Source organism: Podarcis bocagei (assembly GCF_964188305.1).
Source record: "Podarcis bocagei genome assembly, chromosome: 4".
In the NCBI taxonomy this organism is placed as follows: Eukaryota; Metazoa; Chordata; class Lepidosauria; order Squamata; family Lacertidae; genus Podarcis; species Podarcis bocagei.
The window spans coordinates 24,932,912-24,960,900 of NC_138128.1; the positions used below are offsets into that span (position 1 = coordinate 24,932,912).

The 27,989-nt window shown below is 43.3% G+C and overlaps 1 long non-coding RNA gene across 2 annotated transcripts; it reads left to right on the top strand.

Moving 5' to 3' along the window:
• The first annotated feature begins 170 nt into the window (after positions 1–170).
• On the top strand, positions 171–27,422 carry LOC308585210. Of its 2 annotated transcripts, none has more exons than XR_014007154.1 (4): positions 171–502; positions 8,646–8,718; positions 17,206–17,339; positions 26,902–27,422. It is a non-coding gene; the product is annotated as an uncharacterized lncRNA (long non-coding RNA). The 2 variants fall into 2 exon arrangements; XR_014007155.1 differs by having other exon boundaries at positions 171–334.
• The last annotated feature ends 567 nt before the right edge of the window (positions 27,423–27,989 follow it).

Consider the following 27,989-nt stretch of genomic DNA (forward strand, 5'->3'; position numbering starts at 1 on the left):
TGCCTGCAACTGCCCCTCCTCCACGCTGCAAAAAACCCCGACCAGGAAGCGGCTGGGCGTACTTTGTGGAGCCTGCAAGAATGCACACGGAGGAAGGAGGGCTTGCATTTTAAAAAAAAAAAATGTGTGCGTGTTTTAATTTGGAGGGGAAAAAATTCCACCCTTCCGCGCGGGGTTTTTTTAAGTAGGAGGGAAAAAGGGAAGCCAAACTTTTTTCTCCTTTTTGCAAGCTGCTAGGAACTGGCAAATCCGGCCGGTACAGTGGGGGGTGCAAAAGCGGGGAAAGCGGCGGAAAAGCCGCCCTCGGGACCCCCTAGGAAAAAGCCTCGCCTTGGTATCTTCCGGATTTCATGGGTGAAACGGAGAGAGGCGAGAAAAAACAGCCTCGGAGTTGCGCCGCCAGTGCGGCACAGGCGGAGGGCTCGCCGCGGGGAGGGTCGCGCCTGGGCCGGCGTGGGATTTGCGTGGCGCGCGCTGGGAACGGGGAGCCCGCAAGGTTAAGGTGAAGAGCCCGCAGACTTTGCAGCACTTCGCTGCGAGGTTACTTAAAATTCTCGGCGCGCTTCAGTCGCCAGACGCCCGCTGCTTCCTGGCCTTTAGTTCCAGACCTTCTCGGTCATTGGTGTGGCTTTATTTGTGGCACAAATGCTGCGTCTGAGCCAAGATGCTCCTTGAGCCAAATGGCAGATGACTCTACCATTCCTGGCTGCCGCTGGCAGGGTGTGGCAGCATGACTCAGTTCTTCATATGCGCACGTCCCTGCACCTGGAAAGTTAGCAGCAAATCATTTATGCGCTAGTTTTCTAGGTACAGGGTGGCTATTGCTGCTGTTTTAATGGGAGATTCGTTTCGTGTGTGCTGGTAATCCTGGGTATGTTCATATGCTTTGTAAAAATATTACTTTGAGGGCTTTTCCGGCCGACTTGTTTATTCAGCATTTATCCTAATTTGCTTCCACAAGGCCTACACAGTGGCTAGACTATTAGCATTTATCCTAATTTGTTTACAAAGTGGTTATTCGACAATGAGCATGCCTTCATCCTGATTTGCTTGTGGGGTGTTTACACATCTTCCCATTCATCCCCTACTTCCCAATGCATCTTGCATCTCGCTCTGGAGGGTAGGACTTGAAATCAATGACGAAACAATGGACCTGAATCAATGGATTTAAGTTACAAGAACGGAGATTCCAATTTAACATCAGGAAAAACTTTCTGACAGAGCTGTTCATCAGTGGAACAGACTCCCACAAGAGGTGGTAGACACCTCTTCCTTGAAGGTTTTTAAGCAAGGGTTGGATGGCCATCTGTCATGGATGCTTTAGCTGAGATCCCTGCATTGCAGGGGGTTGGAGTAGATGACCCTGAGGTCTCTTCTAACTCTGATTCTATGACCAGCCTGGATAGCTCAGTTTGAGCACGGTGCTGATAATGCCACGGTTGCAAGTGCAATCCCTGTATGGGACCGCTGCATATTCCTGCATTGTAGGGGGGGTTGGACTAGATGATCCACAGGGTCCCAACTCTACAATTCTATATTTCTTTTTTTTAAAAAAAAATATATTTATTGAGATTTTACAGACAATAAAAATTACAAGATTAAAAATAAAAAGAATAACAGTAATAAAAGAAAAAAAGATACAAAAATACAAAAACACAACACATAAAAAGTAAGAAAAAGTTAAAAAGAAATCAATATTTTCATGTCTTATATTTCATTTACTTGTTTCCTGACCTCCTCACACACCCCTTTTTTGTATTCCAATTCACATAATTAATTCAGCAAATCCTTACCCTCTATCATACTATATTTCACTGACGCTTTCCAGACAGCAAAAAGTTTTTGTTTTGCTTTGAGTGGCTTTATCGCATTAGGGTGACTGAGCCCTTTATAATCCACTTCGATCGTGCAAACCTAACGTATGCAATTGAATCTCTTCCGCAAAATACCGACAAGCTAGGTGCACATGATCAGCTTAAAAAGCAGCAAGGTCATTCTTTTTCTCAGTTTGGATCGAAGCTGGTTTTTTGGGGGGGAAAGGCATCAACATGCAGTATTACATAAGATATGATGGGAGAGCTATGGCTTGTGGCTAACGAGTGTAGACCACTTTCCAAACTAGAAGTGATAGGGCACTGGATGCAGAGTTAACAGTATTGTGTATACAGTCACAGCCTTCAGGCCCCCTGGGAGTGAGGCAGTGGCTCTAGCTGAGACTCTTGCATGTTATTTGTGTAGCGTGGGTGGGATTGTGAAGGTCCCAGGGGGACAAAGTTAGCAGGGGTTGGGGGTTTCAGAAGTTGGATGTGCATCCTAGCCGGTGTAAGGTTTGCGTTTTCATTTGCATTGCAGATGCAGAAAATTCAAATACCGATCTTCAGTCGGTTGGTGCATCATTTGTGAAAATGGCATCGGATGCCCTGATTTAGCACAATCTACTCAAGCCGCACAGTACTATTTATACTTACTGATTCTGCACCAATCCCATAGGAACCTTTAGGGCACACACAGGAGAACTGAAAGAGAACTATATGAGGAGCAGCAGATTCCACGTAGTAGAAACATGCAAAAAAAAAATAATCAAATCTATGCAATATTAAGCTCACCCCCTTCCTGTTTCCCGATAGAGCATTAGATCTAATATTATACCCAGAGTAGACCAATTGAAATGCATGGCCACGATTAACATGTGCATTAATTTAAATGGGTCTTCTCTGTTTTGGGAGCATGCCCATTTGATAGGGAAAAGCTGCCTCTTTCGCTGCATACCATTTTGTCTGGCTTACCTAGTTAACTTCCATAGCAACGAAAACTCCTAGAATTAATTTCTACTGATGCTTCTTGGTGACAGAACACTCACCTGGAGCTGCAGGTTCAGATGCAGAAGTGATCCGCCAATCTACTACCCAGCCAAGTTCAAGATGTTGGTACTAACACAGTTTGGGTACTATACAGTTTAGCACCGGGTTACCTGAGAGTCCACCTTATCCTTTATATACCCAGTAGGTTGCTGTGGTCTGCAAGAAAGCTTCTTCTGCAAGTTCCAAAGTTCTCAGAAGCCTGCTCCACAGTAACCCGGAGCAGAGCTTTCATTCTGGCTGTTCCTGTTGCTGTTACGTATTAAATTCATATACCATCCTCCATCCAAAGATCGCAGGGCGGTTTAAACACAAAATGAAAAACACAAAATATGTAACATAGCTAACAACTCCCCCAACACATTTACAAGGCCATAGATCATTTAATCAACCCAAGATGTGCTTGAAGGGGAATGTTTTTGCCTAGCAAGCCTCCCTGTGGAGAAAGCACATTCACAAATGGGGAGCCACCACAGGAAAGGCCCATTCTGTTTTAGAGCATTTGTGTTGAGCAGTGTCAAACACCCTCTGTGTGTTTTCTAGAAATAACTGAAGGTGTTTTTGTCCCTGCCATGAATGTCTGTTTTGTATTGTTCTTGTTTTTTTCAAAATCTTTTTTTTTTGAACTTCCGGGTTGGCGCGATCTGGAAATGGCGGATTCCCTCCAAGCTGCGGAGGGAATCGGCTCAACTGAGGACGGGTCTTGCCTCGCCGGCGACGCGGGGACCCTTAGAAACCGCAGGCGCTGAAGCCTGCGGACTAGAAGACTCGGTGGGTGCCTTAAGCGCCCCCCCGACCCACGAAGAGCCTTTTTAAAGGCTGCGGAGAGGGTACGGAGGGTGGCGTGGCGCTGAGAGTCGATCGCTACCTCGGTTGAGCGGAGCCGCGAGCCATGACTGGAGAGCGCTGACTTCCTTCCTTGAAATTCGGACTGAAAAAGAATAACCCGTGAGTAAGATGAAATTGGGCTTTAAGAATATTTTCCTGTGAATTCGAGACGACCGGGGGGTGTGCTAAAAGGAAGTCCGCACCCCCCTTCTTGCAGACGATCTAAAGCAACAATAGAAGAACTAAGCTGGAGAGCCTACCCTTTGTGGGGTGAGTTAAAAAAGACTTTAACTTCCAAGATTTGGCAAAAAGAAATTTTGAGCTGGAGTGAAAGAGTGGAATTTTAGAAGCCTTTTTTCTGTTGTATGCAACCCCCCCTCCCGGGCCCGGGAGCGTCCTGTATTGGAGCTTGTGGAAGAGGAATGCGGAGTTTGACAGCTGTCAAAGCTGTCAAACGGACAGTTTAAAGTTGAAAAATTGTCATCTAAGATCCCTCTGGATTAAAATCAGTTAAAATTGAACTAAAATTGTTGGAAACAAAGTAACAACAACAAGTCAGAGGATTATTGGAGAAAGATTATTAAGTAACCAGATTCCCTCTAGGGGGAACTCTGTGACATTACAATGGCTGTGGATGGAAAGTTACTAGTGGAAATCGAAAGAATGTTTCATTTGGTGGGAATCTTACAAGAGCAGAGTCTGGCTATGAATAAACAACTCGTGACCTTGACTTCTGGAACAAGCAGCTCTGCTGAATGTATTGAGGACCTGAATGAGAAAGAATCTGCAGCTGAATCGGAAATGATAACTCAAGAAGTGGAGGAGACTAAACAAGGAGAAGTGAAAGCAAAGATGGAAAGTACCAACCAGAAAGTACCACCAGTGGAATATAAGCAAGGAGACTTTTGGATTACATTGACTACAAATCTGCGAAAGATGCAAAAGACGAAGGAGGCGGCCCCGGGAGTATATGGAATACAGGAACTCAAAGAATAAATATGACTGGGGCCTTCACTCTGACTCTGAAGATGCTTGGCCTGAGGAACTTTTGCAGCAGTCGTTTTCAAATGTCCTTGTGGGAAGAGAACCTGGTTTGATGGGGACAGAACTCCTTCGAGATTCGACGACCAATATAAAGGACTACCAACAAGACCGGCGGAGAGGGACTGAAAGAGACTTGAAAGCCTTGGACGTGAGGAATCCAGGCTAAGAACTGTTATTCTGGACATGTACTGGGGAAGGGACGAAAACCGGGGATGGGAGGGGGGGGGGAAGAATAGAATGTTAAAAACACTCAGGACTTTTGGGTTTAATTAATTTGACTTTTATCTAAGACAAAATGGGAAATCGATGGAAGGGAATTTGAGTCCAACTTAGAAAAATTTTCTTTTCTTTAATAAAAGAGGTAATATTAAGATGGTTAAGAGGAGAAATACCAATTTGCTGACATAATTATGGGAATTGGGATGCATGAAGGGGGGTGGGGGGAAGTTAAGGAACAAGGTTAAGAAAGTAGGATTTTCTGAAATTATACATGTTTTCGTCTTTTGTCTTTTCTGTGTGTGTTATGTCATAAAAGATGAAAAACCAATAAAAATTATTTTTTAAAAAAAACAAAATCTTTTTTTTTTAGTGTTTTGGTCTTTTTCTGTTTTTGCTGTATATTGGCTTGAGTTGATTGTGTAGGAGGCGATTAATAAATTGATGATGATGATGATGATTTATTATTTATACCCCGCCCATCTGGCTGGGTTTCCCCAGCCACTCTGGGCGGCTTCCAACTGAATATTAAAAACAATACAGCGTCAGACATTAAAAACTTCCCTAAAAAGGGCCGCCTTCAGTTGTTTTTTAAAAGTAAAATGGTTGTTTATTTCCTTGTTGTCTGCTGGGAGGGCATTCCACAAGGCAGGTGCCACTACCGAGAAGGCCCCCTGCCTGGTTCCCTGTAACCTCTCTTCTCTCAGTGAGGGAGCTGCCAGAAGGCCCTTGGCGATGGACCTCAGTGTCCTGGATGATGGGGCTGGACGATGGGGGTGGAGACGCTCCTTCAGGTATACAGGACCAAGGCCGTTTAGGGCTTTAAAGGTCAGCACCAACACGTTGAATTGTGCTCGGAAACTTACTGGGTGATGCTGATGATATCTGAGGAACATAGGAAGCTGTCTTAGACCAGCCAGTCATCTACATCAGTAGTGTCTACACGAACTGGCAGTGGCTTTCAGTGGTGCCAGGCAAGGGTCTTTCCCAGCCATACCTGGAGATGCCAGAATTGAACCTGAGACCTTCTGCATGCCAAGCAAGTGTTCTGCCGCTGAGCTGCAGACCTTCCCAAATAGTTGTGCTAACCTTCACTTTGTGTTAAAGCAGACTATAGGAATCTGCCTTACATAGAGCCAGGCTATGGGTTCATATAGCTCAGTCTATCCAGCAGATCTCCAGGGTTTCAGAAAAGGGTCTCTCCTCTAGTCCTATCTCGAAGATGCTTGGCATTAAACCTGGAACCTTTTACATGCAGAGCATGTGCTATAGCACTGAGTACATGAACGTGGGTTCGAGTCCCACTTTGGACAAAAGGATTCCTGCATTTCAGGGGGTTGGGCTAGATGACCCTCCTGGTCCCTTCCAACTCTACAATTTTGTGATTCTATGAAATTAGCATTCCAGGCATCATAGAAATAATGGGAGACTGGGGTGGTAGGATTCTGGAAGACACCACTTCAAATTGCAAGGGCTGCGCCATTTCTGGAAGTGAGTCCAGGGCAAAAAAAAGAAGCTTCTTCCATGTAGCAAGCTAGCACATCATAGAAAAAGTTTAAGTGTTGGCCTAAGATAAAGATTCAGTGTAGTGGGAGGGAGCATGCAGAAAGTAAGACCGCCTATCTATAGCCTCAAGTGGTACAGTCCAGAGTTTCCCCAAGCCATTCTGCATAATGTGTACATAGAACTGACCCAAGTCTGGTAATGGAAGCCATGATTGTACAATTATTAATTGGGGTTGGTTTCTGTGTAGCTGCAAGCTGACTACAGAGAGGAAACTGAGCACGGACAGCGTAAAGTAAGCTTCTAGGACCTCTACAATGACAAATTAAATACCAGTGCCCAGAATTTAGAAAATTCCATCCTGACTAGTCCGTGTTTAAACAGAGTGTCTTTTCTGCTGAAGCCTACTTGTAAAATCTATGCGGCCATTGTGAAAAGGAGTGCACTTGTCAATAATACCAGCTATGTGTGTTGGGATTTATAATGTGCTCACAATCAACCTGGTGCTCTGAGCAGAATGGCACAGATCTTCTTATCTTTCCATATACCTGAAGGAGCGTCTCCATCCCCATCGTTCTGCCCGGACACTGAGGTCCAGCACCAAGGGCCTTCTGGTAGTTCCCTCACTGTGAGATGTGAGGTTACAGGGAACCAGGCAGAGGGCCTTCTTGGTGGTGGTGCCCGCCCTGTGGAACGCGCTCCCACCAGATATCAAAGAGAAGAACAACTACCAGACTTTTAGAAGACATCTGAAGGCAGCCCTGTTTAGGGAAGCTTTTAATGTTTAACAGACCATTGTATTTTAATACTTTGTTGGAAGCCGCCCAGGATGGCTGGGGAGACCCAGCCAGATGGGTGGGGTATAAATAATTTATTATTATTATTATTATTATTATTATTATTATTATTATTATTATTATTATTACTATTATTATATAAGCGTAGTGAGTTACTGCCTCACACAATGATTTTAGAATAACCCCAGAGGGTCCGGGATGCTAAGCCAGCTCATCCTTTTCTCCTTTGCACAACCGATACAGACACCCAAAAAAGCCATAATCAGAGAAGCCCCATTGAAATAAATTTACTTTGTTTATATCACCCTTCTCTGATTATGACTAAAGGTGGGTTTCATCCATATTGCACATGTTTGTGGATGCGTACACTTCTGGAGATAATATTATGGAGTCATCAAGTCATAGAAATGTAAGAGTTGAAAGGGATCCAAGGGTCATCTAGTCCAACCCCATGCAATGCACAAATCACAGCTAAAGCATCCATGACAGATGGCCATCTAATGGGACATACCTAGCTCTCACCTCAGCAGTGACCTTGAGTGTACAGCCCATCCTGTTACCTGCCAAATATTTGGACTACAACTCCCATCAGCCACACGGCCAATGACCATTGATTATGGCAGCTATGGTACAGCAGCATCTTGAGGACTCCAGCTTTCCCTTTTCTGATGTGGGAGAAGGCAGTCCTTGCTAGCATGCTATAAGGCCAGTAGGGGAGTGGCAAATTCAGAAGTGCGGGGTCCCTTCATTAGGTCACAGCCCTTCTGAGATGATGCAAGAAATCTTATAGTTATACAATATTAATAATTAGGGACGCATTGCAACAAGCACTGCAGAGCTCCACGAGTTGCCTGCCTTTCAGTTAAATCTCCTATTTTCTGTGCACATACACGGGGAAGTGATTTGCAGAACCCAGTATCTTCTTTTGTTGTGTTTTCTGTGAAGTCCCATTGTGCATGACAAACCTTGCACACTGTTCTCTTGAAACTGAAGCAGCTTGTGTTTTCAGTGTTCTTAAATGTAAGCTTTAGAAAGCAGAGTGGTCAAAAAGCTCCCCTTTCATGCTGATTGGGCAGCTCTGAGACTCTTGAGACACAGATTCTGCAGGGACTCTGTGAAGAAATAATAAAGGGTGTTTGACCCTGCTAGCCCTCTCCCCCCCCCCCCGTGACCTTGGATCACTACCCCACTATCTTAAAACATACCCCATCTCACAGATTTTATCAGTGACAAAGCACAGTCTGCTTTTATTTTATTTTCCTTATGTTTTCAAAAGAGACCATTCCTTTAAAACTTCAGACCATGCATGTCTTTCTGACTGCACAACTATTCTCTTCTTTTGTTCTGAACATCAAAAATCACTCTGCATAATTCAACACGGACTTTTCTTTCCACCTAGTCAAGCAGCCTCTTACATTGGCTGGAAAGAACTCTTATAGTGACCTCCACCTCGAGAGAAAAAGGGAGCGCAGGTGAGTGTTTGTTTTCCCATTAAACACTGTTCTCATCCTCGCACAGAAGCACTTTGTCTCTCCCGATTTAGTCCCCCTAGATCTTTACTAAATATGCCAATAGCTGCCTTGAGGTCATCTTGGGGCAGAGAGGAATTCTTCAGAGAACGTATTATAAAGAACTAGAGGGGAGGCAAAAGCCCCACTATATCCTGAAGGTGACCTTGTACTCAAAACTGCAGAATGACCCACCCCACCAACACCAGACATTGTACAGAAAGCTGGAAAGGGAAAGCTGCCATGACACTGACCTACGAATGAGTCATAAGGAGTCAAGCCACAAAGAAAATAACTGTCTACGCAGATGAATATAATATTTCAGGAGCTTCTGCAGCCGTCAAAAGCTTGCCATTCTAAACCACAGAAGCGAGACTTCCTCGCACCCTCCCCTCAACGTCACAGGCACAGTGAGGTTCTGTCTCGCTCTCAGTCAACATGGCAACATAGGCATCAACACCAAAGCATAGCACTGACGAGCTTTTGTTTAGTTCTGAAATAGCACCACCCCCAATCCAAACGGAGCAGCACATTTTTAAATGTTAAGACCCCACCAGCCAGTTGTTGGGCATCAAACAGGGAGGACTTCAACATTTTGAAAGGTCTCTATGCATGTTTCGTGAATCGGGTGTGGGACCTCTGCTGGCCTCTGGCACCCCTAGCCCCCAGCCAGCATCAAGGATGATTGGAGTTGTAGTCTAGCACTATCTGGAAGGACACAGGTTCCTCATGCATGCCTTAGACTGAACCTTGGTCTGATCCAGGAAGGCTCTATCGCTATTATGCAATCCAGTTGTTGGACTGGAGTGGGGAACCCCATACATAGTACCCATTTACTCATGGGATTGCTCTTTCAGCTAAGGAGGCACACATCTTCTAGATGCATTTGCCCCCAAATGGATTGGGGCATCTGTTTGACAAGGGGAGGGGAGCGGGTGTCGCTATGGTCTAAACCACTGAGCCTCTTGGGCTTGCTGATCGGAAGGTCGGCGGTTTGAATCCGCACGACGGGGTGTGCTCCCATTGCTCTGTCCCAGCTCCTGCCAACCTTGCAGTTTGAAGGCACACCAGGGCAAGTAGATAAACAGGTACCACTGTGGCGGGAAGGTAAATGGTGTTTCCGTGTGCTCTGGTTTCTGTCACAGTGTTCCGTTATGCCAGTAGTGGTTTAGTGATTCTGGCCACATGACCTGGAAAGCTGTCTGTGGAAAAAAAAACAGTGGCTCCCTTGGCCTGAAAGTGAGATGAGCGCTGCAACAGCACAGTCGCTTTTGACTGGACTTAACCTTCCACGGGTTCTATACCTTTACCGTTTACCTGTTACAAGTGACTTGTGCAAACTACTCGCAGAACGGTCAAAACAAAACAAAGCATGCAGTCTAAGCTTTAGATGACCTTAGGTGTATCCAGCATCAGCCATACTCAGGGTAACCCGCTGAAACGAAAAAACACAACTAACTTCGGTCCGTTCATTTCAGCGGGTTTACTTTGAGTATACAGTGGTGTCCCGCAAGATGGAAAACTCGCTAGACGAAAGAGTTTTCCGTTTTGGAGGTGCTTCGCAAAACGAATTTCCTATGGGCTTGCTTCGCAAGACGACAATGTCTTGCGAGTTCCTGCTGTTTCCCCCCCCCCTTTTATAAGCCGCTAAGCCGCTTATCAGCTGATCCGATCAGCAGATAAGCCGCTAAAAGCCGCTAATCCTTCAATGGGCTTGCTTTGCAAGACGAAAAAACCACTAGACGAAGAGAATCAGAGAACGGATTCTTTTCGTCTTGCGAGGCACCACTGTAACCTATTGAATATTAACTGTATATCAGAATTGTAAGACCCAAAACAAAGTTTTATACTGCATACATTTGAAGTTTGTCAACATTTCAAATTCTGAATCTGAAAACCACAGTATTTTGTTTTGAAATTTGACTTTGATTACTACTTCTTTTAAAATGTTAAAAAGCAAACAAAACCCCGTGTTGCTATGTTATTGCAAAGCACTGGGCCTTTTCTGATACAGCTACCAATGTTACATTTGGATACAAATAGAAAATGCCACAAAGTATATTCTCACCCCATTAACAGTGTTTGGTGCTTGTTATTTCTGGTGAATATCCTATCTGCTTACTTACCTGGCAAACTGGGTTCAGTACCCTTGCAGGAGCTGCTCAAAGCTACTGAACTTTTTTTAACGTTCAAATGCTTCTATAATTATAGTAAAGGCACAATCCAGGCTCTTCATGATTGGGATTGCATCCAAAGAGAGGTACTTTCTGTATTTGAAGCAGCTGCTTATTTTAACAGGATATATAGTATCTAGAAACACACTACCTACTCTGAATTATACCATCAGAAGTGAGAAGCACACATCTCCAACTGGTAGCAAGTTTATTGACCAGTGCTAAAGTTTGCACTAGGGACGCAGGTGGCGCTGTGGGTAAAACCACAGTGCCTAGGACTTGCCGATCGCATGGTCGGCGGTTCGAATCCCCGCGGCGGGGTGAGCTCCCGCCGTTCGGTCCCAGCTCCTGCCCACCTAGCAGTTCGAAAGCACCCTTAAGTGCATGTAGATAAATAGGTACCGTGTTATAGTCGGAAGGTAAACGGCGTTCCGTGTGCTGCTCTGGTGCTGGCTCGCCAGAGCAGCTTCGTCACGCTGGCCACGTGACCCGGAAGTGTCTGCGGATGGCGCCAGCTCCCGGCCTCTAGAGTGAGATGAGCGCACAACCCTAGAGTCTGTCAAGACTGGCCCATACGGGCAGGGGTACCTTTACCTTAAACTTTGCACTGTTCAACAATGCAGACTGCTTCGGAAGAATCTGGGAGACAGCCGTAATAATGAAATAAACGTACCAAAGGAAAACTTCAAGCAATAACTAGCAGGGCAAATGTATTGAGAAATGGGCTTTATTTATCCAATTTTGGAATGAAAAAGCAAGACAATATTTATCCATATCACTCTTTCTCCTGAATATAATAATTTATCATTGTGAAAATCTCTCTCCCCCCCCTTCATTTCCCCTTTTAAAAATTACATTAGACTTTATAACTGAACCACAAAAATGCTGGGAAGGAAAAACCCAAGTTATCTGAATTTTTAGTATGCATGAAAAAAAAAAGAAACAGCAGTTGTTCCTGAGCTTTTAAAATAAATAAAGTATCTGCTTGTTTCCATGTACAAACTGAAGCAACGGAAGTTAATGCCTGTGGTGAAACATTTCACGTGATGAAACCCTAAAATATACATTGATTTCGAGGCTTTCCTTCGTCGTCGTAGCAGTGCCTCAAATTTTGACTTTGCCAAAATTGATTTCCCAAGTTTCTTGTTAAAATACTGCAAGTCACTGTTTTAATAAAGAGAGAGAGAGAGAGAGAGAGAGAGAGAGAGAGAGCAGGATAGTTCAGCCTTAGCTTTGCATCTGTTCCTATGTTAAAATTATGCTCCAAGCAGCTTGTAAGCAGTGAGCAGCTTGTCTCAAAATGTTACATTTTGTCCAAACAATGTTTACCTCCCTGAGACTGCAGAGTTTTTAAACAGGACACAAATCTATTTTCAAAGTGCAATTCAAAGAGGTTGTTTTGTGTTGTTGTTGTTTTCTTCCTCTTCAAGCCCACAAACTTAATTTGGAGTTGGAACTACAGGGAGTAATTTGGAAAATTGTTGCCTTATGGCCACGGCTATACTACTTTTTATATCAAGTCTCCACTACCTTTCTGCAGGTGTAAAAACTTGCTGATAAAGCATCACCAGCCAGAGCAGCAAAATGAAATTTAAAGCAGACTATACGTGGCCTATCCCATAATAATCGCAACATCCTTATTAGTATACAATGGGCAAAGCTGGTATCTTCAATGCAGGTGAATCAAAACATTAGAATATAAGAAAAGCTTGCTGGACCAATGCTGGATCTAGTTCAGCATTCTGAGAATGATTTTTGAGAAGAGACGATCAACCCTGTACACAGTATTTCAGTTGCAGCCACACCATACATTTGTATAACAGCAACAATGTTATGGGCTATTTTATTTTCAATTCCTTTCCTAGTGATCCCTAGCTCAGAAACTGCCTCTCTCTCTCTCTCTCTCTACAGCTGGAATATTGTGAATTGTGAAATAAGGTATGACCATAATATTCCAAAAGCTCTGTTGTTTTGAGGTACATCTTTAAAACTCCTTTAAGTTAGCTCACTTTCTTTAGACAAGGGGCATCATCCAGCAATCCAGACTGCATCTGATCTTGTTTCAACAGTGGTTGGATGTTGACAGTAATTGAGTGCAGTTCTAGATGTGTTGTGAGAAACAATATCAGAAAACCCAATAAATCTCCTATACTGCTGAAGCTGACCATAAGGAGAGCCTTGCTGAATCTGGCCCAAGATCCATCCTATCCAGCATCTTTTTCTCAAAGAGCCTACAGGAGAGAGCAATTCTGCCTCTATCTCATTGCTGTCCCGCATCCAGCAGCATTGGGTACCAACTGCAGTTTTGTACTTCGTCAGGTTTCTCACTTTGAGTACTTAACAGGATAGGGTTGTTACACATATCCCAGGGCAAGAAGCCCAGTTTTGCTCAGTGAGTCTCTCTGTTGAGCATCCCATCACATTCTTAGGTCACCAGGAAGGGGGGGAAGATGCAGTATGTGAATGGACCCTTAAATTATTAGATAATAGAATAATAGAATTGCAGAGTTGGAAGGGACCCCGAGGGTCATCTAGTCCAACTCCCCACAATGCAACCAAAGCATCCAGGACAGATGACCATCCAACCTCTGCTTAAAAACCTCCAAGTAAGGAGAATCTACAACCTCCAGAGAGAGACCATTCCACTGTCGAGCAGCTCTTACGTTCAGGAAGTTTTCCCTGATGTCTGGCCAGAGTCTCTTCTCTTGTAACTTGAGGCCATGGGTTCAAGTCCTGCCTTCCAGAACAGGAGAAAACAAGCTGCTCAATCTTCCATGGGACAGCCCTTGAGATATTTGAAGGCAATAATAATAATAATAATAATAATAATAATAATAATAATAATAATAATAATTTATTATTATTATTGAGGACTTTTGATTTCATTGTTCTTAATAGTTCTTCTTGTATTAATTGTACAGTCATACCTTGGGTTACAGATGCTTCAGGTTGCATTTTTTTGGGTTACGGACCGCCGAAACCCAGAAGTACTGCAACAGGTTACTTCCAGGTTTCGGGGGCCGCGCATGCGCAGAAGTGCTAAATAACGCTTTGCGCATGCGCAGAATCGCAACCCGCAGGCACGCCGCTGCAGGTTGTGAACGTACATCCCACATGGATCATGTTCGCAACCCAAGTGTCCACTGTATATCAATCAGTAGAGAGATAGGACCTTTGCTATTGTTTTATTTGCATTTGATAATATTTCATAATTGTGATCCTACTGGGGAGTTTTGTAAAAGTGCAGCACTCTTTACAAATATGTTGTTGTTGTTGTTGTTGTTTAGTTGTTTAGTCATGTCCGACTCTTCATGACCCCATGGACCAGAGCACGCCAGGCACTCCTGTCTTCCACTGCCTCCCGCAGTTTGGTCAAACTCATGCTGGTAGCTTCGAGAACACTGTCCAACCATCTCGTCCTCTGTCGTCCCCTTCTCCTTGTGCCCTCCATCTTTCCCAACATCAGGGTCTTTTCCAAGGAGTCTTCTCTTCTCATGAGGTGGCCAAAGTATTGGAGCCTCAGCTTCAGGATCTGTCCTTCCAGTGAGCACTCAGGGCTGATTTCCTTAAGAATGGATAGGTTTGATCTTCTTGCAGTCCATGGGACTCTCATGAGTCTCCTCCAGCACCAGAATTCAAAAGCATCACTTCTTCGGCAATCGGCCTTCTCTATGCTCCAGCTCTCACTTCCATACATCACTACTGGGAAAACCGTAGCTTTTACTATACGGACCTTTGTTGGCAAGGTGATGTCTCTACTTTTTTACTTTTTAAGATGCTGTCTTTACAAATATAATGAATATATATATTCAACCCACCATATATAATGAACATATATTCAACCCACCACCAAGTAACTGTTAGGCAGCCAAACAAAAGACAAGAAACTGGATGCGGCTCTTCAGGCATGAGTGAACTAGGCGTACACAACCACACATCTTTTGCCACTTTCCATGAGTTGGAAGGTGAACTTCTGAAGTAGAGCATGTCAGGCTCTTGCAAAAGGTCCATACATGATTCAGAACCCTGATCATCCAAGGCTCCAAATAAGACATGGAGCTTCCCTGAGGACATGAGGCTCCAAACTCCAGAAGGTTGCCCTCCAACTTGTAGAGGGTGATGGGGGCGCCAATGGGGGGTGCTTATGATAGAATCATAGAAGTATAGAGTTGGGAGTGGACCCCGAGGGTCATCTAGTCCAACCCACTGCAATGTAGGAATATGCAGATGGCTTGCAAAGGGGACAAAACTGTGACCTTGGCATTATCAACTCCATGCTCTAACCAACTGGGCCAGTTCTTTCCCATTGGTTTTACATGTAAGCAGAATTCTTGAAGAGGTCTTGCCTCTTGTAGTATATTTTATTTTCTGTAATAATAATAATAATTTTATTATGTATACCCCGCCCATCTGGGTGTTAATGGCACCCAATATTTTTCATGCATTCAGTGCTATGCTGTTACTATCTATTCTGAAAGGCCAACAAAGATAAATAAAAACACCTGAATGATATCAAGAATTCTCCCACATGATAGTAGCTCCCGCAGTAACTGTATGAAGGTCTCTTACAGACAGAATAATAAATAGCAGTAAAATGATCTACTTCAACTTTGGGGAGGGATTTTCATCTATAGCTTCAGCCCAGAGTTTGATTCAATTTGCCATTATTTGTAGGCCTTTAGAATTAAGTTAGAATCCAAGCAAAACAAACCCTTGTGAACCTTGCAAAGGACTCGACTGCCTAACGGGAATGTTTTGACTACTCCCAGAAGCTGCCTTAATCAACCCAATATATTTTAATGCTAATTTTATTGAGGAGGAAGTACTTAAACATTTTTTTGTGCTGTTAGTGCAACGTGAATTCTTTGGTGAACAATGGGTGTGCTTTCTTAGACTGCAAGAGCATGCAAGCATATAAATAGCATTACAAAATTATAGCTATTTCTTGCACCACACCAGGAATTTTGCCTGAAAATAGAGTCTCTGTGCTGTGGGCAAGGTTTGACTTGTATATTTGATTGGGCTCCAGTCCCATAAAAAGGTACACCTGATAATAGGGCAGTCTTTGTGAAGGAATCTCTCTGTCTCGGCAAGCTCACTCTATTTAGGGCCAATTTGCTGCAAAGATGTCCCACAGCATGGGACCAGCGACACTAAATGCTGGACTTACAGTAGAGCATCTGTAGACACAAGGGTCAACTAGCAGTGCTCCTCTGGGTGAGCTCAGTGGTCAAGCCAAGCTATAAGGACTCAGGTGGTCCTTAAGATATTCTGGATGGTTCAGGGCTTTGTATGTCAACACCAGATCCTTGAGCCTTGCAATCAAAGGGCAATTGAAACCATAGCTTTGGATTCTGCATGTCAGATCTCTGCCTATTTCCAGATTCAGTCCCAATAATGTCTCACTCTATTGCCCGAGGAGACCCGGGTTCAATTCTCTACTCAGCCATGATGCTCACTTTGTTACTTGCGCCAGTCAGTCACTTAGCCCTACCTTCCTCACAGGCTTGTTGTGAGGATAAATTTTGGAGTGGAAGAAGCACCTACGTTATGTTGAACTCCTTGGAGAAAACTCCTTGGAGATAATAATCATTTTCTTTCCATTGCCCTGATTCCACCCTGCTATCACTGAGATCACCTGGAAACACCCAGGGTTGGAAATAAATACTATTATTCTTTGATAAAGCGCTCCACTTTCCTCTCACCCTTTCATGTAACCTCAGCAAAAGGGAGTTTGGAAAATAACATTTGCCAAGATCATAAGTAGTTCAAGCCTTAAAATGCAATGACACACTTTTCAAATGTAGAACATTAATTGCACAATTTTTTCTCCTTTCTAAATCCTTTGTAAACCTGAATTACTAATTACCTGAACGTTTTTTATCAAGTCAAGTGATTAATTCTGATTGTCACCAACTTACAAACAAATGGCTGAAATCATTAGCTATCATTATTGCGGGAAACAATTATAGCAAACACTATGTAATGGAGACATTTGATGAAGTATTTTTTTTAAAATCATTATTATTAGCCCTTGGGTTCATTCAGTTGTAAAAGTATATATATAATAAACAATTTGCACTAATTCAGGTCAACATCCTATCAGCAAAAACACGGGGAGTCATCCAATAAAAGTGCTGTCATTTTTATTTCTTTAAAAAATTAGTAATTCTAGCAGTATGTTGAATCCGTGAACACTGCTGAGACATTCACTGTTGGCAATCTATTTCATATCAGAAAATCAAATCATTATTAATGCGATTTTGATTAATTTCAGATACCATAGATTATTACCTTCTCTGAAGCACCAGGATGAACATATACATCAGTCAAGTGCCAATTAACCAGGTTGAGCCAGCAGAACCCGATAAGCCCCCACTGTGGGTCAGCTGGTGTGACAATGGTTTCAAGGTATTATTTCTTCATTATTTCTGCCGCCACATTCACACTATACATTTAAAGGCTCGCTCTGCCAATATGTTTGCAAGACACCTTGTACTATGGAAACTTTTGAAACCATTTATTTGGAAAGCAGCATATAATCTTTCCAACTAAATAGAGAAGATGGGCTTTGCTTTGGGCTTTTGAAATTTTCCCTTCAGGTGCATTTAAAAATGGCACCCTCTTCAGTAAAGGTAAAAAAAGGTAAAGGATCCCTGTATGGTTAAGTCCAGTCCAAGGCAACTATGGGGTTGCGGGACTCATCTTGCTTTCAGGCCGAGGAAGCTGGCGTTTGTCCACAGACAGCTTTCCGGGTCATATGGCCAGCAAGATTAAACCACTTCTGGTGCAATGGAACACAGTGACGGAAACCAGAGTGCACGGAAATGCCATTTACCTTCCCGCCATAGCGGTACCTATTTATCTACTTGCACTGGTCAAACTGCTAGGTTGGCAGGAGCTGGGACAGAGCAATGGGAGTCACCCCATCGCGGGGATTCGAACCGCCAACCTTCTGATCGGCAAGCACAAGAGGCTCTGTGGTTTAGACTACAGCACCACCCCTGCCCCTCCTCTTCAGTATGCAGCACTCATTGCTAAGGCGATTTCCATAGACCTTCTGGGAACTGCAACCTATGTCTTTCTTCCCTTCTTTGACCCCAGCACCCCACTTGCAGCATCACTGCCACTTACGGATGGGGGTGGGTGGGTGAGGTTGGGGTGCAGCAGAGTAGCAGGGGTTAGTTCCAGTGTTGTCCTACAGCCCCTCCTGATTTAATGACGTGTCCAGTTTGTCTCTAAGCCTATTGCCTGGAAATGGTTGATGGCCTAGGCTGAGATGCAAAGGGTAGAGTGGTTCATTATGCAAGGCTCCCGGATTTTCCCACTTTCTGATAGCAATTGTTGGTTACCCAGGACAAGGAAGGCACTCTGAAAGTCAGTAAACTTCAGTGGGAATCACAAGGGACATGAGTTCAATCAATGAAATCTTTATTATGGTCATAGACCAGCATAAGTAGGGTGGGGAACAATCATTTAGAATATGTAAAACATTTTGGAAACCTAAAAAAATATTAAAACAGAAGGTATATCTAAAAGACTATAAGAATCTAAAAAGAACTAAAAGAAGGGTCAAGAACATTAAATGGATATGGAAGAGCATAAAAGGTTAGTATATAAAAAAATACAACTATCAGTTTTGAGAGTACTCTGATGTGATTGTTCATTAAATCTAGTTTGTGGCACAAATTTTGAACTCTGCTGTGCAGAATCTGGCAACACTATGTTGTAGCAGGGTTGGTATCTGACAGCAGCAGTGGGGTATAAAATTGTCCTGTGCACCCTGGGTACTTACGGAGTAGTGGGGAGATGAGGCTAATGCGAATGTCTCTATAGTATAGGTACTGGAGAAGCACATGCTCTGTTGTTTCTGTTTGTCCAGAGCCACAGGGGCATTGTCTCTTTAAGTAAGCAATTTTCTTGTAGGACATGAGTTCTGCTGCACCCACTTCCTGCTTGTGAGATTCCCATAGTTATTGATCTGAGTTGTCACTGCGAAAACAGAATGCTGGACTACGTGGACCTTTGGTTTGATCCACCAAGGCTCTTCACACATTCTTAACGTTTTCACAGAGCTGATCCAAAGGGCACTTTGTGCTAATTACGACTTCTTCTTTTTGCCACAGAGGTGGAACTAAAGGGGAAGTAGCGAAAGGGCAGAGCAATTATGTCCCCTTGAACCTTATAGGTCCACGAATGTGAAAGCAGCTATTCACCGAAAGATACTGTTGTATTGTAACCAAGGAAACTGACTGCGGTTTGCATATTGCTTTTTTTTTTTTTAAGGACCAACATTTTATTTCGCTTATTAAAAATAAAAACAAAGGAAGTGCTTTTGTATTCCATGCCACTTCTCTTAATTGCAGTGTAACTTTACACAGAGTTTAAAAGATGTAGGTGGTATTGCTCCGTAATGGCTGTGTGCTTTAGAACAAGCCAATTAAAGAAGCTTATCTTATGACCCAGCCGCTAATCCAGCTACTGACATCTGCCCTACAAGAGAGACTTACACCAGCCAACTGACAAGAAGATCAGAAGACGTTCATGGAAACTGTGTCATCTCTCTCTCTCCCTCCCTTTAAGTTTGGCTTCCTCTTCATATGTCAACAACTGATAAACTCTTGCAAAACCAAAACTGCTACCAACTACTGAATTAACTCCCATTGCAGGTGCAAAACCTCACATTTCGTCTCAAGATTTTGCAAGCCACATGCTCCCCCTAACAGTGAACTGAGGTGGTGAGTGCCGAGAGAAATGGGGCCTTTGAGAAACTAGGGGGAAGTATCAGTACGCGGCCGGGAAACCCCCGTGCTCTTGCAAAAATACAAACAAAACAACTGCCTTAACCTTCATCCCTCCCCCTCCTGCGCGCCAAAAAAACCCCTAGTTTGGGAGTACTGATTATTCTCAGGAGCCACAAGATGTTGAGTGTCAGTTGGAAACGAAAAACGGAACTGGAGAGGGGAAAGGGAGAAATTCCCTTCCTTGAGCTCTTGAGAGCTTATAGTTTCCTGGGGAATAACATGGATGGAGCAGACATGTTGCAGAGTAGGCTCAGGAGTGGCTGGTGGGGAAGCCATCTTAGCCTAGCTGCTTTGCGTTCCAGCGTCACAACGAGTAGTTATTGCTATTGCTGCTTTGGGGGCTAGTGTACGGGCTTTGCAATGCTCTTTTCAGTGTGCCCACAATGCCCTGGCCTTGCCACTGCCATTCTACACCCCAGTAGGATGCAGTCATGCCACTGTTGGGAGGCCAGCGCCATGCCACCAACCCAACCCACCCTGGTAAGGATCCACTGCAATATGTAGTTTCAGAGCCCACTTCGCACTTATAATACTTTCTTTGTGCTCTTGCTACCACACAATTCTGATGAACTCCATTCAGAAGTGGTTGTTTCCCACCAAATAACAACAACTTTATTATTTGTACCCCATCCATCTGACTGGGCTGCCTCAGCCACTCTGGGCAGCTTCCAACAAATATAAAAACACAACAAAATGCCAAACATTAAAAACTTCCCTATACAGGGCTGTCTTCAGGCATCTTCTCAAAGTTTTCTCGTTATTTATTTCCTTGACATCTGATGAGTGAGCATTCCATGGGGCAGGGGTATATATATTTGCATGGCAGAGTGTACCATAAATGTTCATCCATGTTAACCTTTTAGAGCCCCATGCAACAAAACAGAAACTCAAAGGGCATACAGTGTTGTTACAGTCTTGATGCGGAAGATGTCTCAACATAGTCAGTACTTGCATGGGAGAGGGAAATGTAAGAAGTTCTGAGCTTCTCAATAGAGGGGAAGTGGGATCCATGCTTATTGGGGACTTGAGTCCAACTGAATCAATGAGACTTCCTTCTATGTAGACATGACGGATGGGTGTATCTGTCAGCTTTCAGTTCCTCTTTTTTGAAGTTTGCCGTTCAGTTCATCCCTTTTCTGCATCAGTCTGCAATTTTTGTTTAAAGTCATCATGAGAATTCACCAGCATGTTATTGTACTTTTCTCCTACTGTAATATGCATATTTCTGCAGGCAATTTTGTTCTCTCCCACACACATGTACATATGATGTGCATGTTTTCACTAATAAACACACTTAAAGGCACGCTTAGGTAGACATATTTTGGATAGAAAACTGAACTGCAAAATTCACAGAATTGCAGATCTGGAAGGCTAGCTGTGCTTTCATCCACACACAGTTTTGGAAAATGCAAATTAGGTGGGTTCCTATTAAAATGCAAGCTGAACCAAATTTCTTCCCCATTTCTAACAGACATGACTACAATTGTGCAGTAAGTTCAATAGTATAATGGCTGCCAACATAGCCCAATGTATGTCTACGCAGAAGTCCAACTGTATTCAATTTCCTGCACCAGGAGGGCATATGGTAGGAGGGATCCAGGCACATAACAATTAAGTGTTGTTATTGTTGTTGTTGTTGTTGTTTTAAAGGTTCTACAGGGATCTCCACCACCAGATGATTGACCCAAATTAATGTATCTTGTTTGGAAACTGTGTGAAACAGGCATAGAAGAGTAACAAGAAGATGGCAGTATTTTTTGCTGCAAACTTTTGGCCATTCAAGAGAGAGGGAAAGAGTGGATGTTATAGCAGATTTCTGACTCTCAAACTGCAGTATGAGTTGGCATGGAAGCAGGAGTCTCTAGTGTCAAAACGCTGGCAGGAATTCTGCAACCTCCTGGCACATATCTTGTCCCTTTATTCAGCGCTGTAGCCAAAAATGCTAAGTAATTACTGAAAGGTTACAAACATTAGGCTCAGTTATTAGCAGAGCCTCCTGAAAACTATATTGCTAGCATTAGATCTACCAAAAAAACTCTCCAAGATAACCTTTCATTTTCTCCCTCCGGAGAAATCTCCAGAATACCTTTATTTTATTTTTTTGCAAGTTCAATTGCCCATGAAACTATATCAAGGATGTGTCAATGGAAACAATTCCATGGGCAGAGAAGGCTCAGTCCTAAAGGACAGGAAAAAAATAACTTTAGCCTTAATAAAGTTAAGGCTGAATTATATGGAGCATTATTTATATGGAGAAGCTCAAATTCCCAGCATTTATGGAAAAGGATAGTAATTATTTCCAGAGAGCTTGATCTCAATAGGAAGAGGTGGTGATGGGTTGCTTCACACAAAGCTCTGGCTGTGTACAATCAGTGGTCCAAGTTAAGCACTGGCTGGGGGTCCAAGCAGCTCAGATGGTTCAACAGGGCTGTGCCTCTATTCACCAATGTGGTCACTCGACCCATTTTAGTGGTCTAGTTTTCATAGATCTATGGGCCAGGGCATTGCATTCTGGGTACATTAAAACATCAGGCAGCAGCTTCACCAAAGACCTGGTGAGAACCACACCTGGAATACTTAGTCCAATTCTGGGGACCGCAATGTAAGAAGGATGTTTAAAAGCTGGAACTTGTGCAGAGGAGGGCAACCAAGACGACCAAGGGTCTGGAAACCAAGCCTTATGAAGAATGGCTGAAGAAGCTGGGTATGGTTAGCCTGGAAAAGAGGAGACTGAGAGGAGATATTATAGCCATCTTCTAATATCTCAAGGGCTGTCACATGGAAGAGGGATCAATCTTGTTTTCCCATGCTCTGGAGGGTAGGACTCGAACCGTTGGCTTCAAATTACAAGAAAGAAGATTCCGACTAAACATCAGGAAGAACTTTGTGACAGCAAGGGCTGTTCGGCAGTGGAACAGTCTCTCTCAGGAGATTGTGGACTCTCCTTCCTTGGAGATTTTAAAGCTGAGATTGGATGGCCATCTGTCATGGATGCTTTAGCTGAGATTCCTGCATTGCAGGGGGTTGGACTAGATGACGCTTGTGGTCCCTTCCAGCTCTACAATTCTATTATTCTGTGAGAAGGGCATTAAATGATGTTGCTGCCACCACTGTGATAGAAGAAGAAGTAATAGAAGAAGAAAAATATGCAGCTACATTGGGGGACAAGGATTTTTGTGTTGGTGGTGAGGGTCTTGTGCTGTGAGCCCCTGATACTAACACCTATTAATCAACAGTACACAGTACGATACTTGGGTGAACTGCACCTCATCAAATCATTTTGCAGATATGCTAGATCGTCCACATTCTTTCAGGACTGGTTTAACTGATTACCACTTTCAGTATATTTGATCACCCACCTTCAGGTTTCCTTCTGTCTTGTAAGGTGTTCAAACACATTTCCTCCAAGAGCAGATCCTGCTAGATGAAAGCAGAGTCAACGGCAGGCAGCAAATTCTACAAAACCCCAACTGCTACATCAAAAGCACCGGCTCTTTGCAAAAACTCAGGCTTTTCAGCAACTGAACTAAAACAAGTGCTGTGGAATCTGAAAATTTCACATCAGAGCATCACTCTTTGCAAGGTATTAACTCAGGGGTCAGCAAACTTTTTCAGCAGGAGGCCAGTCCACTGTCCCTCAGACCTTGTGGGAGGCTGGATTATATTTTTGGGGGGGAAATGAACGAATTCTTATGCCCCACAAATAACCCAGAGATGCATTTTAAATAAAAGCACACATTGTACTCATGTAAAAACTCCAGGCAGGCCCCACAAATAACCCAGAGATGCATTTTAAATAAAAGCACACATTCTACTCATGTAAAAACATGCTAATTCCCGGACCGTCTGTGGCGCAGATTTAGAAGGCGATTGGGCTGGATCCAGCCGCCGGGCCTTAGTTTGCCTACCCATGCCTTAACTCCTCCTCTCGTTAGTGGAATGCTCACTTACAATCAAGGGGTGTCAGAGAATTCCAGTGGAAATTCCAGCAGTTTACATGTTTGTCTGTGGTCTGGAATAGAAACCAGTCATGGAAATATGACCAGTATTGGCCAGAAATACACACAAGTAGCTCAAGTTTCCTGCCTGGAATGCTGGGTAATCCCAGTGTGCTCCTTGGTGGCAAGGGGACTTCCTCAAGCAGCAGGAACTGCTTTGGCCTCCTCCTTCTTCTAAGAGGGCCTTGGTGGGCAGGAGAAGGGAGAAGTGGGAAGTGATGGAAGGCCCTACTCAATCCACACACCATAAGTAATCTCATAGGGGAGCTTGATTTTACAGCTTACACGGATGATATTCCTCTTCCTGAGAGGTTTTTCTGCAACTCTTTTGATGCTGAATGAACCAACAAAGCAGAAGTACCCATCAAACATGGTGGCGTGGATTATCATAATGCTTTCTCTTTGAGCATATACCTTAAGAAATTTATGGATTTATTTATGTATTTATGGGTTGAAGCAGGAATCGCTTATGCTTTTCCTCACACTACTTCTTTGAAACACCTGAACCAGGGATATGCTCCTTTATACAGTGGTACCTCGGGTTACATACGCTTCAGGTTACATATGCTTCAGGTTACAGACTCCGCTAACCCAGAAATAGTACCTCGGATTAAGAACTTTGCTTCAGGATGAGAACAGAAATCATGCTCCGGCGGCACGGCGGCAGAAACGGGAGGCCCCATTAGCTAAAGTGGTGCTTCAGGTTAAGAACGGACCTCTGGAACGAATTAACTACGTAACCAGAGGTACCACTGTAATCCCATTCTGCTTGCTTGCTTGCTTCCTGCTCTGGCCAGACGCAACCGAATTACCCCAGTCATTTCTTATCTATCCTCCACTGTCTTGTGGGTTATCTTCAGGAGAAGAAAAGGCTAAGGAGTAAACCCTACAGAAATCTGGACTGGAGTCCCTAAGACAGTTGGATGGCGCCCAGTACACTTCCTGTCAGCAACTCCTGCAGCCAAGCTGATGCCAAACATATGGCTCTGCTTTCCTTTGGACCGCATCAGAGAGGCCGAGAGAGGGGGTGGGTCTTGTCATCTGGGCAGCCCAGGACCTCCATACACACTTCCCAGACCTGAGCTCTGAGAAGGTCACTTGAGTGCTGCTAACACAGCAGTTTGATTTCACCCCCCGGAGGCGCACTCTGCTGCTGTTGTTGACGGATGCCAACAATTGTATTTCTGCACCACCCCACATTCAAAGGAGTGAAACACCTACTTTCAGGATGTGCAAGGGAAAGTGTGGGGATTTATATTTGAGGGAGTTGCTGAAATGCACAAGCGCAAGTAGATTTCAAAATCTGGAAATAAGGCCTTATGTGTCCTTTCCTTCTCTGGAGATAAAAAATTCCTTCCAGTAGCACCTTAAAGACCAACTAAGTTAGTTCTTGGTATGAGATTTCGTGTGCATGCACACTTCTTCAGATACACTGAAACAGAAGTTGCCAGATCCTTCTATATAGTGAGAAGGTGGAGATGTTTCTTCAAAGTATACCCCACCATACTCAGCTGTGTAGAGATGTCTGTTTTCCAGAATCGTGGCCTAAGGCAAAAATTCTGCATTCTCCTGGCACAAGCTTTGTTGTTCTCCTTTAATCAAAGCTGATCAGAAATGCTGAGTATTCATTGAAGGGTTACAGACACTCCGATGACCTACCAAAAGAGCTTTCCCTAGCTTTTGTAGCCAGCACTTTAGTTGCTGGATAGTTGCCTGAACAAAAACTCTCAAATAATGAAATCTACGAGGCCCTAACACTTTGTGTACCAAACATTATCTATGGGAAATAATGGCCTGTTCAATTTCTAAATTCTAATCTAAGCCCTTGTTTAACTTGCTGTAAAAAAAAAAAAAAGGAGGGGAACCAATTGCAAGTTGATTAAGACCCTTTGCTAAACCCAAGAAACTGGTGAGCTGAGATCCAAGTCTTGCAAGCTTTACTTTCAAGATTGTCTCTGGAAATCAAATATTATCTTCAATACCATTCAGACAGGATGTGATGTCCGTAGTGTTGGGAGAAGAGATGAGCTCCAATAAAAGAACCAGTATTTCCTGGGGATGGTGATGTTGAACATTGGTTAAACTGAGTAAGAGAGCAAGTTCCGTCAAAGTTTGTATGCTTGTGCAGAAAACCTCTCTCCTGCCTTGCATGTGAGAGCTCACAAGTAGTCTTTGATGCCAGTCTTTTTTTAAATGAACTTTTTGTGCTGAACTGTTCTCCGAGCTGAAGCTCAGTTCCCTGTCGTTGTTTGTGTGTGTTAGAACTATTTGTGCATTCTGTCTATCACATTGATCTCCATGCCTGTCAGCGATCAACAGCAAGCATTGCCAGAAAAGATAAGAAATGAACAATCCTTAATTTCTTATGTGAAGATGTCGAAAGAAGAATGGCAGACGAAATTAATGGACTATGCAGAATTGGACAAAATGACAGGAAGGATTCGAAACCTGCGGGACCAGAGATTTAAAGAAGATTGGAAGAAGTATATGAATTATTTGAAGAGCAACTGTAATCAACAAATTACGCTAGTAGGACTATAAGAAGTTTTGTAAGCAGAAATATACGAAGTGTTACAATGTAGAAAACGATAGAGATATTGGTTATGAGTTTGAAATGTAATAGGGAAGATAAGAAATGCATATTAAGAGATTAGACTGGAAAATTTTCAGACAGGACTGATGGAAGTAAAAAAAATTGAATTTGATGTAAAAGCATGTTTAATTACTGTTAAAAATGATATGTTAAAAAACTAATTATATATATATATATATATATATATATATATATATATATATATATATATATCTTATGTGACGATGCCACAATGTTACTAAATGTCTGTCTCAATGTAAGAATACCAGGCTGAAAGCCTATCTAGCATTTGATTCTCATAGTAGTTAGCCAGATGTCTGTTTGAAGCCTGAAGGCAGGACATGAGCACAATAGTACTTTCCGCAGTTGCGACTCCAAGCAACTGGTATTTAGGGACAGACTGCTGCTCACAGCGGAGGCAGGCAACATGCCTCTTCGATGCCGTGACTTTCAGAGTATCACTTGGTGCCTTGTTTTTTTGTTGCTGGGGAATATATGAATAGGCCATAAATCCTAGCATTTCAAACTTTAGTTGACATATTGTGATGGATTTCTTTTCATTTCTCCAAAATTCCCAGGGCCTTAAACAAATGGGAGTGCTGGCAGCAAATGTATACATACTGCCTCCTGAATAACATTGTTGGATAACATGAAGTACGCTGTCAATGCCAGACCTCCAACTGCAGTTCCAATGGGTGATATCCAGTATAAGCCGTACTCAGCAGACCTATGGAAATCAACAAACTAGGGATCATTAATTTCAATGGGTCTACTCTGACATCATTGGAACACCATCCATTGTTTATAGTGGCTAAGTTATGATCAGCCTATTTGGGTCACTTCAAAAGTGCAATTATTTTTTATTTTTTGAGGCCCACTGACATTCCTGGAATGGCCTCATCCAGAATCGGAGTAAAGTTAAAATTCATTCATTCATTCATTTTACAGGGCTTAAAAAAAAAAAAAAGCAAGCTTGTGCCAAATGTTCATTTTCAACAATTTTTAAAGATATGTAGAAATTGAATTAAGTGGCAGCTACCCGGTTTTCATGGACTGCACCTTAAACAACTCATGCTGAAACTGTCTACATGTTCACTTAGCAGTAGCAATTCTAATAACAACGACTTGTGCCTCGCCTTACAGTTCTGGGCCATTTTATCTGCCTGATATGGTTCTAAGGCAGTGGTAGCCAACACAGTGCTCTCTAGACATTGTTGGACCTGATGAGAGTTAGTCCAACCGCATCTGGAGGATACCACATGAATTACCTCTGCCTTCAAGGTATGCGTTGCTGGTGTTGTAGCACCACAGAGTTGGGTGTTCATATTCACACATAATATTCTCGGTTCCACAATCCCAAAGTTGGGTTCCTAGGCTCCCTTCTCTCCTTCATTTCTCCCTCACACATAAAGATTTGATTTTCCAATTCCTATTTTAAACAACTTGCTGTCACGTTGCCGGTCAAATTTGCTCGTCCCTTTCCTCATCATTTGCCTCCATGCCTGGTGTGGTGCCTTGGACTGCTGGATTTGGACCAGGGTTGGCTGGCCTTAGTCCAAATTGCTCTTCAGCCGTGAAACTTGGCCGTTGCACTCAAGTTCTGCTTCCCATGGGTATATGGCTGGCCAGTGTGAGAGCAGAATGCTGGACCAGATGGGCCTTTGGC